The following is a 17,850-nucleotide window of genomic DNA, read 5'->3' on the forward strand; positions in this document are numbered from 1 at the left end:
AGGTCCCGATCCATCCGGCCTCACAGGAACTTCTGAGATTCGCTGTAAGTCTACCAGACCGTACCTGCCACCTACAGTTTCAATGCCTCCTGTTCAGCTTGGCCTCGACTCCCAGAATATTTACGAAGTTGGTCTCAGAAGTAGTTGCCTACCTAAGAAGCCAGGGAATTACAATTGTACCTTACTTGGATGACTCTCTCTCCTGGTGGCATGGTCTGCAGAGATCTTAGCCCTACAGAGATCGGACTATTTTGGTGATGGAGTACCTCGGCTGGGTGGTAAACTGAAAGTTACATCTAACACCCGAGTCCCGGAAGGTATTTCTAGGAGTGCTTCTGGATTCTACTTGCAGCGCATCCTTCCTGCCAAGGGAGAAGCAGGAGTCGATAAGAAGCAAGGTCACAGAGTTTCTAAATCATTGAGTTACCATAAGGTCAGCCATGAAGATCCTAGGGGTAATGACAGCATGCACCCCTTGCATCAGGTGGGCTCAGGTCCACTCAAGACCATTGCAGAGGCAAGTACTCTAAGCATGGGATCGCCGCCTGGCATCTCTAGACAAGACTATACACCTGTCAGCAGGAGTGAGAAAGATCATTATGGTGGTGGACTCAGCACAGAAACCTAAGGACAGGTGTTTCGTGGATCCCCTCTTTGCGTGGTAACCATGGACGCCAGCCGGTGGGGATGGGGAACTCTCCTAGAAAGATTCCTTCAGGGCAGATGGCCCAAAGACATCAGCTGCAAGTCATCAAACTTCAGGGAGCTCTATACAGTATGGGAGGCCTTAAGAAGGAATTAAGATTTTTCACATGCTGGTTCCATAAATGTGAACAGACAACGTGACAGCAGGGTCATTCCTTAGGCACCAGGGAGGTCCCAGACACAGAGCGCTACAGGATCTAGCATGGAAAATATTCTCCTGGGCATAGAACACTGTCCTTTTCAATAACCGCAGTACACCTGGAAGGGTCACAAAATGTTGAGGCAGACTACCTGAGCAGGCAAAGAATCTGTCCAACAGAATGGGAATTGAGCTAGGAGGTATTTCAGCTGCTGTGCCACCGCTGGGGAGCTCCTAGAATAGATTTGTTTGCCACAAGAAAAAATTCAAAGGTGCCCAGACTCTATTCCCTGAACCCTTCAGACATGCCGGAAGCGATCAACACTCTAAGTCATGCATGGGATGAACCATTCTCCTACGCCACCCCACCGTTGGCACTCATTCCTGTGGTGCTGAGGAAGATCAGGCAAGGGTTCTGCTGATCGTCCTGTTCTAGCCGAAGAGGAGCTGGTTCCTGCCGCTGGGGTCCATGTCTATAGAGAACCCAATCGAGCTTCCTCTGTGGAGAGACATCCATCAGGGTCCAGTCTTACACCAGAACCCAAGAAGGCTTCACCTTTCAGCATGGGTCCTGAACAGGACATTCTGAAAGCCTGGGGCTTATCGGATCAAGTCATATCCACTATATAAGCTAGTAGTTTTCTACTAACTAGTTTTCTACCAGTAACCTCGGCTATCTACTACAAGGTCTGGAGAAGATTCAGTCTGGAAGGTGGCAGGTACGTCGTCGTAGCAGGGGTCCCTGATGTCCCTCTGGTCCTGGATTTTCTCCAGACAGGGTTTAACATGGGCCTTAGACCTAGCACCCTTAAGGTCCAGATTTTGGCACTCAGTACTCGCATGGACTACCCCCTGGCCTCTCATCTATGGGTAGTTGGATTTGCAAGAGCTACCCAGAGACTGCCCGACTATCAGGCAGGTAACCCCCCCCCCCCCCACCTAAACCTGGTCCTCGGGGCTCTTTGTAAAGAACCTTATATCCTGGATGGAAATATGCCTATTTCAGCACACACCTGGAAGACAGCTTTCCTGGTGGCTATTACTACAGCTATGAGTGGGGGAGATTCAGGCCCTGTCCACTAGAGACGCGTATCTACAGATTCAGGAGGACCACTTAGTTTTAAAGCTGGAGCTTTCATACCCAAAGTAGCTTTTGGCCAGAATCAAAATCAAGAAATATTTTTACCCTCTTTTTGTGAGAAACCCCCTCAAACGCAAGGGAGCAGGCTTTACACTATCTGGACGTTAGATGGGCGGTAATCTACTAACTGGAGGCCACTAGTACCTGGAGAAGGGACCCTAACCTGTTTATTCTATTTGGGGGTAAAAACGGGTAACACAAAAGCATGCATTGCAAGGTGGATTACAACAGTAATCTCTAAAGCCTATACATCAGAAGGGGTAGACTGCCCAGTAGGGATAAAAGCCCATTCTACAGGGCCATTTCAGCATCATGGGCTGAACAAGCAGGAGCATCTCTAGAAGCAGATGTGCAGGGCCACGAATTGGGCCAGGGTAAACCCCTTCTGTAAGCACTATAGCTTGGTGTTATCAGGCCAGCAGATGACATTTGGGAGAAAAGTTCTCCAGGCAGTAATCCCACCCTAGCGGAGTTTTTTTTTGGTATTCTCCAGGGTTCTGTCAGAAGGACGTCATGGAAAATGGGTATTGTACCTACCGGTAATTCGGTTTCCAGTAGTCCATCCTGACTGCACCGTTGGTCCCCCCCCCATGTATTCTATTTCATATGCTGTAATGACTTGGTTAATAGATTGTCAATTGCATCTATCCATGGTGCGGTACTTGTCAAAACACTGAGGGAAAGGGACCGAGTGGGACCTGTTAACCTCTCATGTGCTTTTCCTGTCCATGCAAGGAGGAGGATGTCCTCCAGGGTGCTGTCAGAATGGATTCTTGGAAACCGAGTTACCGGTAGGTCTAATACCCTTTTTTGTTTCACCACCCATTCTAGTCAGTTGGTGAAAAATGCTGAAAGTGACCTGCTCTATCCAAAAAAAACACATCAAAGCGCAAAATGCTGATGAGAAAAACCAACTGTGTGCATGACTTCTGAAATCTCATACATGGCTGGTACTGTCAAATGTAGCTGAAAATTATTATAAAAAAAAAAAAAACCCACAGCATTAACACCCAGTGCAAACTTTGCCTAAATGAAGACACTTTGCATCACTCCATCAGAAGGAAAGTCCTCCTAGTTAGAGATAGAAGGGGGAGGTCAATCTGAGCAATGAACCCATGCAGACATGACCGGTTTATGATCTAGTAAGCTGCATCTTGGCCTTTAACATTGTAACCCAAGATCATGCTTGTTTTTAATCCTAAACTGTGCATACAAGTGATTTCTACAAAAGCCTTTTTTTTTTTTTTTTTTTTTTTTACGATTTTTAAATCAAGCGATGTGGCGATTGTCAAATGGTTACGGAGTGGTCTTTCTCCTGCCTCTCCCCCCACAAACTTTGAAGAAAAGTGTCACTTGAGACAAGTACTCAACTTCATGTCACTTCTGTTTCATAGTCTTTAATGTTTATGGTATGTTATAGGTAGAACTTGAACTTCTTCTAACATTTCTGGTGCATGGTGGCTAGAAGCACCAAATTTTATTACTGGACTCATGCCTCTATGGTTATGTTCACCTTGTAGTTCTTGGCAGAGACCACTTTATCAGGGGAACCGTTAGGGTTGCCATCAAAATAGTCTTTCAAGGATTCTGACATGCCCCAATTGAGCAATTCATGTTAATGAAGTTGGATACACTGGACAGGGTCTGGCCTCCATTCTTTTTTTTTTTTTTTTTATTTTTTTTTTATTATTATTATTTCTATTCCAAACTGGTGCAAAAATAGTTTGTGCTTGTTTGGAAAATAAATATTTCCAGGGAGACCTCTGTCCACAATAGCTGTTGGTGTTTTGGTTAGGCTAGTTTGCAGATTCCTAGAAACCCTGACAACGTGCCCAGCATGGTGCAGTAGGTCAGTGTGAATCTGAACTTTTAATACTAACAAAAAAAAACTAAACACTGATATATATATATATATTTTTTTTTTTTTTCCCCCCCCTGAACTTGTTTGTTGCTGTGTAGCCCAAAACTGCCCCCCCAGGGCCTATTAAAGTAAAAGAGCAACCGTCAGCTGCACGAAGGCAGCATTCTGTGAAGGTGGCTCTTGTGTTTACTATCTGTAGGAACTCTAAAATAACGTTTTATAAATTTCCCGCCATACCTCCTATTGCTGACTCAACTGCCTCGCAGCCATCCATCATCCTCCTCCGGGTGCCACCACCTTTCTTGTGACGTCACTGGCGCCTGCGCGGAAAGTTACATCAGGTGATGTAAGGATATCGCGCCTGCGTGTGTAGCGGAGGCCCTAGATCATATCCCACCCCACAGCGTGGATGTATTCACACTGCTGGGAATCTGGGGCCTCCGCTACACGCAGGCGTGATATCCTTACATCACCTGATGTAAGTTCCCGGGCAGTGCGCATGCCCGAGAACTGATTGCAGAGAGCCAGTAGCGTCACGAGAAAGGAGGCAGTGGCCAGAGGGGGATGATGGACGGCTGCGAGGTGGTTGAGTCAGGGGGAGAAAACATACCTTCCTGACTCAATAGAGGTATGGCGGGAAATTTATAAAACTCATATTTATTGTCCATAAGAATGCTGAAATAAGGCTACGTTCACATTTGCGTTGTGCGATGTTGCGTTCACGCACAACGCAAACAAACGCAACAACGCACGCAAAAACGCTGCGTTTTGCGACGCATGCGTCCTTTTTTGCCGAAATTTGGACGCAAAAAAAATGCAACATGCTGCGTTTTCTGCGCCCAACGCTTGCGGCCAAAAAAACGCATGCGTCGCAAAACGCAGCACAACGCATGTCCATGCGCCCCCATGTTAAATATAGGGGTGCATGACGCATGCGGCGACGCAGCGGCCCCCGACGCTGCGTCGCACAACGCTAATGTGAACGTAGCCTAAGAGCCACCTTCACAGAATGCAGCCTTAGTGCTGTTGAAGGCGGCTCTTTTACTTTAAGAGGCCCTGGGGGGGGGTGAGACAGGTTCCCTTTAATCGTTGTCATGAAAAGATGCAAGTGATCAACAGAAAATTGTCCAAGGTATTTCATAACTGGGAGCAAGCCCTTCTAGGGACACTTGTTCCCCAATAATTGTGCGGTGTAAACAGGCTGCCGCTCATTAGCGAAATCCTCATATGACAGGTGGAATGAGCTCTACAGTCATTGTTCTTGGCAGCTCGTCGCCTGGAGTAAGCTGGGCCTGTGCTACCTAGAACAATGACACCATAGACCAGAGGCAAACTATCACAAACATAAAGCCCACTGCCACCTTAATCATTAACCACATGGATGGAAAGTTTCTCTCGCCTCAACGGCATAATTATTCATACCTCCACAGATGGGTCAATAATATACAGCAGCATAATACAGGGCAGCAAAAAACAAACTTGTAACGTTAACATTACCTCTGGTCCGATGGTGCCACGACCCCAACGCGCGTTTCGACTGTGTGTGCCTTCTTGTACGACATATGCTGATAAAAAAACATTCATTTCTATTCATTTGTATGTGCATGGTAATGGGGGAGCCAGGTCTGACAAGTATTTCTCACTCCTAATACACAGGTGATGTGCACTGTTGTATTGTCTGTCCTTGCAGATCCCTAGTGATGTGTAGTGGCTACCGTATTTAATTTACATAGAATGAAAAGACTGAACATAAGATCTGAGAAGGTGCCTGTGAGAATAGAAATGTAAACCCTTCATTCACCACATGAATAGCCTTGAAGTTCTCACCTCCCCTGACATGACTTATTTAATAATGGCTGTGTATTTAAAGGGAACCTGTCACCCCCAAAATCGATGGTGACGATGGTGAGGTAAGCTCACTGTCATCAGGGGCTTATCTACAGCATTCTGTAATGCTGTAGATAAGCCCCCGATGTTACCTGAAAGAGGAGAGAAAAAAGAGGTTAGATTATACTCACCCTGGGGCGGTCCCGCTGCGGTCCGGTCAAATGGGTGTCTCAGGTCCGCTCCCATGCCTCCCATCTTCATTCCATGACGTCTTCTTCTGGTCTTCACGCCGCCGCTCCGGCGCAGGCATGCTTTGTCTGCCCTGTTGAGGGCCGAGCAAAGTACTGCAGTGCGCAGGCGCCGGGCCCATCTGACCTTTCGGGAGCCTGCGCACTGCAGTACTTTGCTCTGCCCTCAACAGGAGACCAGAAAGAGGATGTCATGGAATGAAGATGGGAGGCGCTGTACCGGACCTGAGATGCCCATCGGAGCGGGAACGCCCCTGGGTGAGTATAATCTAACATCTTTTTCTCTTCTTTCAGGTAACATTGGCGGCTTATCTACAGCATTACAGAATGCTGTAGGTAAGCCCCTGATGACGGTGAGCTTACCTCACCATCGGTTTTGGGGGTGACGGGTTCCCTTTAAATACTTATGACTTTTTAACATTGTTGATAATCCTTTATCTGCTCTTGACTTCATTCCTGTTTTCTCCAGTCACCTTCCACGACAGCGGTACTGGAGGATGTCTCCCCGCCCTAATGGGGGACAGGAAACACAAAAGAGGTTAAATACCCTCCCCTTCCTGCCACCTCCAGTGTTTTTCCTGTCCCCTATGGGGCATGAAGAGGTCCTGTAGTGCTGCCGTGGCCGGCGATCGGAGCACGCAGTTTTTACTTACAAGCCGGGCAGCCTGGGTCGGTTTTCCTCCCTGCGGTGCTGCTCCCGTCTCCTCACAGTGTGGACTCGGGACCCCTTTCCCCGTTCCTCCCGCGCTCCTTCTGGAGTAAAGCGGAACGGTGGTGTGCGGCCGGGGTCCCCGCGCGGCTCCCCGGCATTCTTCCTCTCATCTGGCCGGAAACGGTGGACGCGCGAACCGGAAGTACCCCGAACTTCCGGTTCACGGCATGTGCGTTCCAGCGGTGGAACGCACGCGCGTCTTACAGAGATGGTGGCATAGCGGTTCTTCCCCTACGCCTGGGACCGGGAGAGGAGGAGGAGCACATAATCAGGACGCAGCAACCTCGGTATTTAACCCTGGTTAGTCACCTCCAGGTAAGGCCCTCTGTCTATCTGTCTGGACTACAGTGCTGACTGACTGACCATGGAAGGTGACAGACCTGCCTCTGCATCTGCCGAGCCCTGCGTCTTCCCTCCTACTGTGAGTAGTGGGACAGGTCCCTCTTTTCCCTGTTTCCTTAGGGTGCTATATATTTAGTCCCCTTCTCTCTCCTTTTTTAGGGAGACAAGGCCTCTGCCCCTAGGAAGGACAAATCTTCCAAGAAATCGGAAGATCGGAAATGTGGTGTATGTGCGTCAAAGCTTCCTTCCTCATACAAGAAGAAACTTTGCCAGCCCTGCACTGAGGAAATATTACGCTCTGAACAGCCATCCTTGTTCGAGAGCATCAAAACCCTCATTAAGCAAGAGGTTCAGTCCTCTGTATCGGCCCTCTCCCAGTCTCTGTTACCTCAGCCACCTCCGCCTAAAAAAAGGAAGATGGCATCGGTTATTTCTGATTCAGATTCTGGTGAATGTCATTCTTCTGTCTCAGAGGATTTGTGGGAGAATGAGGGCTCCACTTCCACCCCTAAAGAGGAAAATAAGAAATACTATTTTTCCTCTGACATACGCGAGTTAATCAGTATGGTCAGGGGGACAATGGGCGTTGAGGAGGACAAACCGTCAGTGCAGGATGAGATGTTCGGCGGGTTAAAACCGAAAAAATTGAAGGGGTTTCCAATACACGAGAATGTGCAGAGTCTCATTCTTCATGAATGGGAATCTCCTGAGAAGGGGCTTACGGTTCCATCTGAGCTAAAGAATCGTTTCCCTATGGATGGAGACGTTTCTTTATGGGAAACTCCTAAAGTAGACGTACAAGTCTCTAGAGTATCAAAAAAGACAACCCTCCCGTTTGAGGATTCTTCCCAACTCAGAGACCCTATGGACCGCAAAATGGAGAGTCTCCTGAGAAGATCTTGGGATACTTCCACGAATCTCCTTAGGACAAATATTGCGTCTACGTGTGTGGCTAGGTCCCTCTTCCGTTGGCTCCGCACTCTTGAAGACCACCTTACCCAGGGAACATCTAGGGAGGTAATCCTGGATTCCCTCCCTCTTCTCCAGAGAGCTACGGGTTTTCTCGCCGATGCTTCGGCAGAATCCGTCAGAGTGGCTTCTAAATCAGCAGTTCTTTCTAACTCAGCCAGGAGAGCTTTATGGCTGAAGTCCTGGAGCGGTGACATCACGTCCAAAACGAAACTCTGTGCCATTCCCTTTAAAGGCCGCTATCTCTTCGGGCAGGCTCTGGATGATATATTAGAGAAGGCAACAGACAAGAAAAAAGCGCTTCCTGAACAGAGGAATCCGAAAAAACGTTTTTCGTCCCTCAAAGGAACAACCCTTCCAAAGAGAGTTCAAAGGAAAGGGCAAGACAGGACGCTGGAGCTATCCTAAAGGGGGGAAGGGTAGGAATATCCTGGTTCCCCAGTCCCAGCAAACCCCTGACAAGCAGTGACTACGCCCAGGGCGTCGGGGGTCGACTCTCGGGCTTCATCAACCAGTGGGGTTCCATTTCGTCAAACCAGTGGGTACTCGACACTATTCGGAATGGGCTAAAACTGGAATTCGAGAGCCCTCCCCCTCATCAGATAAGGATAACCTCATTGCAGAGTCTCAGCCCTCAGAGTGCATTCCTCTCCGGACTTTGAGAGTTACTCCAGGCAGGAGTAATTTCCCCAGTACCTCAGCAAGAAATAGGCAGAGGACATTACTCTCGCCTATTTTTAATCAAGAAACCTTCGGGGAAGTACCGGATAATAATCAATTTAAAACCCCTGAATCGAGTAATAACTTACAGAAGATTCAAGATGGAGTCGGTCAAAACAGCGATCCCTCTGATAGGCCAAGACTGGGTGATGGCTACGGTGGATCTGAGGGATGCGTATTATCACGTCCCAATCCATCCAGAATTCCGGAAATACCTAAGATTTGCAATATCTCGGGATCAGCAGATAGTACACTATCAGTTCAACTCCCTTCCCTTTGGGATCGCCTCAGCTCCCCGGGTCTTCACAAAGATCATGGCAGAGGCAATAATATTCATACGTCTTCAAGGGATTTGCGTAGTACCCTATCTAGACGATCTGCTCATTATCGCTCCTTCTATCTCTCGCCTCAAATCAGATGTAACAAAGTCTCTAGAGATCCTGAGATCTTTGGGCTGGATCCCGAATCTGGAGAAATCGGACCTACTTCCTTCCAAGAAGAAAAAGTTCCTAGGAGTCCTGCTGGACTCAGAGTTGAGAAGATCCTTTCTGCCCAGAGAACGCCAACTCGATCTGGTTCAGAGGGTAACAGCATTCAGAACATTGAAAGCTCCTACTCTGCGACATTCCATGTCCATTCTGGGATCTCTAACATCCTGTATCCAGATGGTACCTTGGGCCCAAGCCCACACGAGAGTTCTCCAGACCCATGTTCTAGCATCCTGGGACAGACAACAAAGCTCTCTATCCAAAAGAATCTGCCTCCCCAATCATGTCAGGACATCCCTGACTTGGTGGCTGCATCGCCGAAATCTCCTACGGGGGGTCAGCTGGGACCAGGTCCCACTAAAGACGCTCACATCGGACGCCAATCAAAGGGGTTGGGGAGCCATAGTCGACGGAACTCATTTCCAGGGCAGATGGCCCCCAGACATCAGAGCAAGCTCCTCGAACTTCAGAGAACTGAAGGCGGTGGAAGAAGCGTTAAAAGCCGCATCCGTGCTTGTTCAGGGGCATCATGTCAGGATATATTCCGACAACGTGACCACGGTAGCATACCTCCGTCATCAGGGAGGTACAAGATACAAAAAATTTAAAGACCCTGGCTTCAAACATTTTTTCTTGGGCAGAGAGGCACCTCCTCTCTATTTCGGCAGTCCACCTGAAGGGATCAGCAAATACCCAAGCAGATTTTCTGAGCAGAAACGATGTCCATCCAGGGGAATGGTGTCTAAATCAGGAAGTTTTCCTCTCCCTAATATCCAATTGGGGGATTCCAGAAGTGGATCTCTTTGCCAACAGTCAAAATGCCAAGGTGCAGGCATATTTCTCCCTGAATATGACAGACAGAGCACTGGGCATGGATGCATTCTCTCACCCCTGGGAGTTCAACCTCGTCTATGCTTTTCCTCCGATCCCATTGTTATCAAAAACTCTACAGAAGATCCGATCAGAGCGAGTTACGGCAATCCTGATTGCACCAATGTGGCCAGGGAGGAGTTGGTACAGCGCCCTGTTAGACATGGCTCAGGAAGATCCAATATGTTTACCTCAGAAGAGCAACCTACTTCATCAGGGACCGTTACTACATCCAAACCTTCACAGGTTAAATCTTTCAGCATGGCTTCTGAAGCCGAAATACTAAAGGCAAGGGGTCTCTCAGATGAAGTAATTCACACACTTCAAAACAGTAGGAAACCCATAACTAATTCCATTTATGCCAAAGTCTGGGAAAAAATTTTCATCTTGGTGCCTTCCTAATATTCCAGACCCCTTTCACCCAAATATTGCCCAGATCCTAGACTTCTTGCAGAAGGGTCTAGATTTGGGTCTTAGTCCTAATACCTTAAAGGTACAAATTTCAGCTCTCAGCTCATATTTTGATCAAGAACTAGCCAAACATCGGTGGATCAAACGTTTCATAATGTCAGCATGTAGAATCCACCCCAGAGTACGCAACCATACTCCCCCCTGGGATCTAAATCTGGTCCTTAATAGTCTAACTCGGGATCCATTTGAACCTTTATCAGAGTCGTCTTTAAGGGTTCTTACCCTTAAAACTGTTTTCTTAGTGGCTATTACTTCTGCCAGACGAATAGGGGAATTACATGCACTATCCATACAAGAACCTTATTTGAGGGTGACATCTGATAGTATTATCCTCCGTCTAGACCCTACCTTCTTACCTAAGGTGACATCAGACTTTCACAGAGGTCAGGACATAGTGTTGCCCTCATTCTGCCCGGATCCTTCTAACGAGAGGGAAGAGTCCTTCCACACTCTGGATGTCCGCAGAGTGGTCCTATATTATCTTTCACAAACAGAGTTGGAGGATTGATCAAAATCTCTTCATTCAACACTCTGGAAAGAACAAAGGTAGAAAGGCGACAAAAAATACAATCGCCAACTTGATTAAACAGACCATATCTCTGGCATATTCATCACAGAATCTCTCACCTCCTCCATCACTGAAAGCCCACTCTACACGATCGGTGTCAACATCATGGGCAGAGAGAGGTGACGCTTCTACGGAGCAGATTTGCAGAGCTGCCACCTGGTCATCAGTTCATACGTTTACCAGACATTACAGACTTGATTTCAACCGGGATTTAACTTTCGGCAGAACAGTTCTGCAGGCTGTTATCCCCCCCTAAGAAATTTTTTGTTGGTACTACTCCAGTACCGCTGTCGTGGAAGGTGACTGGAGAAAATAGAATTATTCTTACCGTTAATTCGGTTTCTAGGAACCTTCCACGACAGCATTAATTTCCCTCCCTATTTCTATGATTATATCGTTGAGTTCCTGCACCTGAGGGTAATTATACATGCTACCGTGTCCAGAAAAAACACTGGAGGTGGCAGGAAGGGGAGGGTATTTAACCTCTTTTGTGTTTCCTGTCCCCCATTAGGGCGGGGAGACATCCTCCAGTACCGCTGTCGTGGAAGGTTCCTAGAAACCGAATTAACGGTAAGAATAATTCTATTTTTCTTACCACCCAATTGCCAAAAAAATAAAACGTCTGTGTATTCTAACAGACATGGGAGTATCTACCTTTTGGCTCAATCTGCATATACCATATATTGTTTTTCAATACTGGCTACATAGATGACCCGAAAGCTTAAATTTTATTTATTTTTTTTACCCTTGACAGGTTGTAACTAGTGATGAGCGAATATACTCGTTACTTGAGATTTCCTGAGCACACTCGGGTGTCCTCCGAGTATTTGTAAGTGCTCGGAGATTTAGTTTTAATCACTGCAGCTGAATGATTTACATCTGTTAGCCAGCATAAGTACATGTGGGGGTGGCCTGGTTGCTAGGGAATCCCCACATGTACTTATGCTGGCTAAGGCCGGCCTCTCACTAGTGAGTTTTACGGACGTATGAGCGCATAAACTACGTCCGTAAAATACGCATTACACGCGGCCCAATGATTCTCTATGGCCCTGCTCCTATCTGCCGTATATTACGCATCCGTATTTGAGCACATAAATCCATTGGATGTTGGTTTTGCAAGCCTGCGAGAAAATATCGCAGTACGGATGCCATACGGATTACATACGGAGGATGCCATGCGCAAAATACGCTGACACACCCTGCCTACGGATGACATACGGATCACTATTTTGGGGACTTTTCTGCGTATTACAGCCGTAAAAAACGGATCGTATTTACATACGCTGAGTGTGAGGCCAGCCTAACAGATGTAAATCATTCACCTGTGGTGATGAAAACTAAATCTCCGAGCACTATAAAAAATACTTGGAGGACCCCCGATTGTGCTCGGAAAATCTCGAGTAATGAGTCTATTCGCTCATCACTAGTTGTAACCTAAACATAAGCTTTTATTTTAAGAATCGGAAGAACAAGTTGTATAATCCATGGGTGCAATATTCATTCATGTGTACTACCATGTCATTCACACAGGGCCCCCCCATTCCTTTGTTTGGTCCCAGTTGTTGTAATCTCAAAGGATGTAGATGTATTACCTACACTAACTTTTTTTTTTTTTTCCCCTTGGATATCCCATTAACTACAATAAAGTGGTATTCCCTTTCTGAAGTTAATGGGGTGGGCTGCAATACCAGAGTGGACATGAGTTCCGCTTTTATTTTTTTGGAAATAGAGGTTTATCTAATTTTAAGCCTCTTTAAAGGGACCCTGTCAGCAGGATTGTGCACAGTAACCTACAGTCAGGTCGGCGCTGTTAAACTGATTACAATGATACCTGGTGATGAAATCTGTTTTGTGGTTCTTTAATCTTTATTTTGAGTTAGATATGCCAGTGTTTGGGGTGGCCTGTGGGGGTCTTCATGTGGTGCTTTGATTAGGTATTTATACTGATGGCTTACGACAGATCATTGATCCCTCAGTGACCTCCCCCCCCCCCCCATATTTTACATAAAGCATACCATAGTGTGGGGTTTTAATTATTATTTTTTTTATCTTCATCAAAATGGCACTGTAGCATGTATCCCATTCCAAGAGATGCTACTGTGCATTTTGATGGCGCAGACACTTTTTTTTTTTTTTTTTCTCCTGCAAAATGGCACTGCCGGCGGTGCTTGCGCATTAGCATCTATTGGAACGTGATGGATGCTACTGTGCCATTTTAATGAAGATAATTCCTCCCCCCCCCATATTAATGAATATATGCATATTGGCCGTGTATCATGCTAGTGTCGGTGCTATTTTGATTACCGTATATACTCAAGTATAAGGCCAGGGTCACACTCAGCGTAGAGAAATGCGGTCTGTTTTTTACAGGCGTACTACACAGAAATGATCCCAAAACGGTGATCTGTACGTCATCCGTAGGCAGGGTGTGGCTGTGTATTTTACGCATGTCATCCTCCATATGGTATCTGTAAAGCGAGATTTTCTCGCAGGCTTGCAAAATGGACACCGAATGGATCCATGGGCTCAAATATTCCTGAAAACTATATATATATATATATATATATATATATATATATATATTATATATTTGTTCTAATCTAGCCTGTCAGTGTGATTTTTACTGTACACCGCACTGAATTGCCGGCTTTTCTCTAGAACCAGTGCATATTTCTCGCAAGTCACACTGATGGTCCGTGTGTAATCCGTATTCCCCCCCCCCCCCCTCATAGACTTTTATTGCCAGATTTATTTATTTTTGCGCAATACGCTGACTAAAGCAGCATGCTGCAATTTTCTACGCCCGTAAAATACAGCTGCGAAATATAAGGCAGATAGGAGCTGCCCCACAGATAATCATTGGTCCGTGTGCAATGCGTAGTTTTTGTGCCTCTCATACTTCCGTAAAACTCTCTAGTGTGACGCTGGCCTAAGCCGACCCGAGTATAAGCAGAGACCTCTAATTTTGCCACTAAAATCTGGGAAAACTTAATGACTCGAGTATAAGCCTAAGGTGGAAAATGCAGCAGCTACCGGTAAATGTCAAAAATAAAAGTAGGTACCAATAAAAGTAAAAACCTACTGATGTCACAATTAATAAGGGTTGTTGAATATCCATATTGAATCAGGAGCCCCATATAACGCTCCATACAGTTCATGATGGGCCCCATATAATGCTCCATACAAAATATGCCCCATATAATCCTCCATACAGTTTGATGGGCCCCATAAGATGCTCCATATTAAAATATGCCCCATATAATGCTGCACAAATATTATGACCCCATAAGATGCTCCATAGACATTTGCTCCATACTTATATTTGCCCCATATAATGCTGCTCAAATGCTGATTATGGCCCCATAAGATGCTCCATAGAAATATTTGCCCCATATGCAAAAACAATCATACACTCCTCTCGTCGCTCCGGCCCTTGGCACTTGCTATATTCACCTGTCTGCGTTCCACCATTAGCGCAGCTGTGTCTTCTGCACTGACGTTCAGGCAGAGGGCAGCGCGCACACTAATTGCATCATCGCGCCCTCTGACCTGAGCATCACTGCAGAGGATGCGGAAGACGGAGCAGTGCCGACGGTGGAACGGGGGACAGGTAAATATGCCCCAGTTATACTCGCCTACTCCTGGCACGGTCCCTGCAGGTCCCTGGTTCTCCGGGCGCTGACAGCTTATTCATGTATTAAGCGGTCACATGGTACCGCTCATTACAGTAATTAATATGCGGCTCCACCCCTATGGGAGTGGAGTCGGGTCCATATTCATTACTGTAATGAGTGGTACCATGTGACCGCTCAACGCTGGAAGAAGCTGTCAGCACCTGGAGAACCAGGGACCGCGCCAGGAGCAGGTGAGTATTAGGGCTCGTTTCCACTGGCGAGAGACAAATCGGTCCGATTAACGGACCGAAAAAACGGAGGAAAATCATGCGAGTGTCATGCGATTTTTTTTTTTTTTTTTTTTTTTATCGCAACATCCGTATGACATCCGTATTGCTGTCCGATTTTTACGCACCGGTGTCCTTTGAAAAGCCGGCAAATCAGCGCTGTGTACAGTAAAATCACACTGACAGGTTAGAATAGAGAAGATATATACACATAGAATAGGTATATATACATATATATGTCAGTGAGACGCCTATATATGTATATTTATTTTTAATGCAGCGCTAGATAGCATAAAAGCCACTAATTCAATTGCCGGCTTTTTCCTTCTCCTTCACAAACCCGACAGGATATGAGACATGGTTTACACACAGTAAACCATCTCATATCCCGTCTTTTATTACATATTCCTCTTCACTAATGTAACAAGTGTCTGTGTGTCAAATTTGGGGTCTCTAGCTATGAAATTAAAGGGTTAAATTGCGGAAAAAATTGGCGTGGGCTCCCGCGCAATTTTCTCCGCCAGAGTGGTAAAGCCAGTGACTGAGGGCAGATATTAATAGCCAGGAGAGGGTCCATGGTTATTGCCCCCCCCCCCCCCCCCCCCCCCGTGGCTAAAAACATCTGCCCCCAGCCACCCCAGAAAAGGCACATCTGGAAGATGCGCCTATTCTGGCACTTGGCCACTCTCTTCCCACTCCCTGTAGCGGTGGGATATGGGGTAATGAAGGGTTAATGCCACCTTGCTATTGGAAGGTGACATTAAGCCAGATTAATAATGGAGAGGCGTCAATTATGTCACCTATCCATTATTAATCCAATTGTTTGAAAGGGTTAAACACACATGATTAAAAAGTATTTTAATGAAATAAACACAGCGGTTGTTTTAATATTTTATTGCTCTCTCAATCCATTTTCAGACCCTCGCTTGGCAAAACAATAAACACACAATATACATACCCTCTCTGATGAACTGTCACGTCCCATGAGGTAATCCATCTGAAGGGGTTAACTAATATTACAGGCATGAGCTGCAATAAACCACTCGCTCGTGCCTGTAATCCCCAGGTGCTGAAAGGAAAGCAGTGATCTAGACTTACATTCAGTCGCGGTGATGCGCCCCTGCTGGATGTTCTCATGAACTGCAGCCTGGGAACTTTTTCCCACGCTCCAGGTCATATGAGGACATCCACCAGGGGGCGCATCACCACGACTGAAGGAAATGTAGGTCAATGACCTACATTTCCTTCATTCGCCGGGGAATTACAAGCACGAGCACAGCTGCTTTTGCAGGGCTCCTGCTTGTAAATTATTTTAACCCCTACAGATGGATTACCTCGTGGGACGTGACGGGTCAGCAGAAGGTATGTATATTGTGTGTTTATTGTTTTGCCAAGCGAGGGTCTGAAAATGGATTGAGAGCAATAAAATATTAAAACAACCGCTGTTTATTTCATTAAAATACTTTTAAAGTGTGTGTGTGTGTGTGTTTTTTAACACTTTCAAACAATTGGATTAATAATGGATAGGTGACATAATTGACGCCTCTCCATTATTAATTTGGCTTAATGTCACCTTCCCATAGCAAGGTGGCATTAACCCTTCATTACCCCATATCCCACCGCTACAGGGAGTGGGAAGAGTGGCCAAGTGCCAGAATAGGCGCATCTTCCAGATGTGCCTTTTCTGGGGTGGCTGGGGGCAGATGTTTTTAGCCACGGGGGGGCCAATAACCATGGACCCTCTCCTGGCTATTAATATCTGCCCTCAGTCACTGGCTTTACCATTCTGGCGGAGAAAATTGCGCGGGAGCCCATGCCAATTTTTTCCGCCATTTAACCCTTTATTTGAGCAGCTACAGCGGCCAAATTTTGCACATACTCACTACTAACATTAGTAGTGTGGAATATGCAAAAAAAAGGGGGATATGAGATGGTTTACTGTATGAAAACCATGTCTCATATCATGTCGGGTTTGGGAAGGAGAAATGTAAAGCCGGCAATTGAATTAGCGGCTTTAATGCTATCTTGCGCTGCATTAAATATAAATATACATATATAGGTGTCTCACTGACATATATATGTATATATACCTATTCTATGTGTATATATCTACTCTATTCTAACCTGTCAGTGTGATTTTACTGTACACCGCGCTGAATTACCTGCTTTTCAAAGGACACCGGTGCGTAAAAATCGGACAGAACTCGCATGGTGCGAGTGCTGTGCGTTTTTTTTTTTTGTTTTTTTTTTAAATCGGATTGCACTCGTCCGTTTTCCTCGCCAGTGGAAATGAGCCCTTAGACAGCTGCTGCTCTCCCTTCCCTGCTGACCCCTGGGAATGACTCAAGTATAAGCCGAGGGGCAATTTCAGCCTAAAAAAATGGGCTGAAATTCTCGGCTTATACTCGAGTATATACGGTAATTGACTTTTTTTAAACCACACAATATATGCAGTATGTAAAATGAGGGATAAGTGACCAGTCATAGTCCATCAGTATGAATACCTAATCCGAGCACCAAATAAAGCCCCCCACACAGGTCCTCACACATACAGATTAAATAACAACCACAAGACGGATTTCATCACCAGGTATCAGTGTAATCATCAGTATAATGGCACCGACCTGACACTGTAGGTTACTGTACACAATCCTGCTGACAGGGTCCCTTAAATCTGTTCCCTGCAGGGTCACCAGTGTCTCCCATTTTTTTAGTCTCCTTTTTCTATTGCTAATACAGCTGTAATCCCTAATCGCTGATTTATTGAAGTCTGTGAAATACATACTGTTCTCTGCAGAAAAGGGAACTTGACTGTTTCTCCCTAGTAAAAATGTCATTGGGTAAAATTATAGATTGGCCTTTATTGAAGTACAGAAGTAAAGCTGATA

The 17,850-nt window shown here is 46.0% G+C and overlaps 1 protein-coding gene across 1 annotated transcript in view; it reads left to right on the forward strand.

Moving 5' to 3' along the window:
- DEPDC7 (DEP domain containing 7) overlaps positions 1-17,850 on the forward strand; it is a 93,825-nt gene that overhangs the window by 20,883 nt on the left and 55,092 nt on the right. The gene's annotated exons all lie outside the window — the stretch shown is intronic.

The sequence above is a fragment of the Ranitomeya variabilis genome, chromosome 2 (genome assembly GCF_051348905.1).
Source record: "Ranitomeya variabilis isolate aRanVar5 chromosome 2, aRanVar5.hap1, whole genome shotgun sequence".
NCBI lineage: Eukaryota > Metazoa > Chordata > Amphibia > Anura > Dendrobatidae > Ranitomeya > Ranitomeya variabilis.